The sequence below is a fragment of the Diaphorina citri genome, unplaced genomic scaffold (genome assembly GCF_000475195.1).
Source record: "Diaphorina citri unplaced genomic scaffold, Diaci psyllid genome assembly version 1.1 scaffold1506, whole genome shotgun sequence".
In the NCBI taxonomy this organism is placed as follows: Eukaryota; Metazoa; Arthropoda; class Insecta; order Hemiptera; family Psyllidae; genus Diaphorina; species Diaphorina citri.
The window spans coordinates 41,101-43,352 of NW_007378932.1; positions in this window are offsets into that span (position 1 = coordinate 41,101).

Genomic DNA, 2,252 nt, shown 5'->3' on the forward strand with positions numbered 1-2,252 from the left:
AAGGAAGAGGAGTTGATATTAAGGCGACACATTCTACTACGAGCTATATCTTCTTATTCTTCCTGTCCTGTAAAAATTAAGTGTTCCACCTCCTATCCTTTCCGTATACCCTATACCTTAACACCACAGTGTAATGCAAGTAGAGTAAAGCAGCAAGTCGGCATTTGATAAATAAAACCGCCTATCAAAGTCGCATTTTCCTTTCGGAATTTCCCCTCTTTTGGTGTGATAGCGTCTGTACTAAACCGTAGGAAATCCAAGATGGCGCGCCATCGGAATCATTTCCGAAAGTAGATTAAATTTTGTGAAGTTGAATTTCTGAGGGTACGAAATTAGATAATCTGGATTACGACTTTTCCCCTTTTTAAAATTTTCCAATTTTTTTTAGCTTGATTGTTTCTTATGCTATGACAACCTGTTCATAATGAAAGTGCGAGGGGAACACAAAGTTTCCTGGTAAAAGTTCATTTTAGAATAAGAAGTTATAAAAAAAAGTTCGCGCTTCTTCCTAAAGTGTAACTTTGGAGTTAAAAGAAGCTACTAATATGTAGCGTATGTCCCAGAAGTTAAGGTAATCAAAGTCATATTTTCCTTTCGGAATTTCCCCTCTTTTGGTGTGATAGTGTCTGTACTAAACCATAGGAAATCTAAGATGGCGCGCCATCGGAATTATTTCCGAAAGTAGATTAAATTTTGTGAAGTTGAATTTTGGAGGGTACGATATTAGATAATCTGGATTACGACTTTTCCCCTTTTTACAATTTTCCAAATTTTTTTTTAGCTTGATTGTTTCTTATGCTATGACAACCTGTTCATAATGAAAGTGCGAGGGGAACACAAAGTTTCCTGGTAAAAGTTCAAGAGAAGACTTCTTAGTATACTTAATATGGAGAGTTCCATTTTGTAGGAAGAGGTTCAACTTACAGAGAAGTATTTTTAATAGGGAGACTTTACATTTTGCATTATTAAATTATTGAGGAAGAAAGTTTCTATTTCTACCCCTGGTAAACCCCAGGGTGGATCAGAGACACCTCCCCTTTATGGAAAGGTTATTGGGAGGGTTTCAATACGGTCAGCTTATTCTACTCTCGATATGCTGACACACTTGATAGTACCTCATTAGTAGGGATAGGAAAAACTCACAAAGTCCTAATCGAACTCAATCTAAGTTCTTATAGGTGGTTTTTTTTTATGTCCCAGAAGTTAAGGTACCCCTTTATTTTTTGAACGGTATTTTTAAATTCTGATGTATCCTAGGATTAGGAAAAGGCTCATCTAGTGGTGGCATCAAAAGGGTCTGGTCCTAACACTCACTACACCCAAGAGACCCAAAGATATAAATAATTAAAGATAACGAAAAACACTTTTTCAGCACCTAAAAATACACCGATCTGATATCTTATGTCACGCTCTTTGTTACGGGTGAAAAATCTCTCACCTCCCGTATTAGGCAAGATATTAATCGATTTTTTCATGCCCCTAATAAAAGTTTTTTTTTCCCTTTCTCTATAGGATCAATCAGAGTTCAAAAAATCCTTGTCGTTCAAAAAATTAAGGAACTTACAGGACTTCTGCGACATACTGTATACAGCAAGAAGGATGCAGTGTTCCCTATAGACTGGGGTTGGGTGGTAGAGAGAGACTGGGGTAGATAGCAGCGGCAGCTGTTGGAAATGTAAATGCAAGGTTTTGTCTTCCCTCAGTCCCCTAAGGAATGCTATAGTAAGAGTTCCTAATGAGCTGAAGGCTTGAGAGAGAAAAAAAAAACCCTCCTTTGTTGAGAAATGTTTGCAAAAGAAACCTCCCTAGACAATGCCTTAAGAGTAGCGGGTATTGCATCCTAGACTTGTACGTAGGAGGTTTCAGGTTCAGATACCGGACGAATCGTGGCTAGATTTTGCAATGAACTCAGTCTTATTGCAAAGAATGGCTTGGTTTAACAAAAGCCCACAAATTTGTGAAGAAGCTCACAGCTTCATCACAAAAGTAAAGGCTCATGAATTTGATAAGTATACAAATCTACAGGTATAGTACGTCATCCCAGCAATCTTGCATTGTGTTGAGACGGCGGATTTGGATAGTTTGGGTTAGAATTATGACATGACATTGCTATCTCTTTGCAATATAAAATTTTGTACAAAATCTAATCACTTTAGCTTTATAAGTTTATACGCTCTTTTTATTATGGAGTTGGCTTCCATTTGATGATTTGGCCTTTAAATGACGAGTTGTATTTTTCTCATTGCTAACTC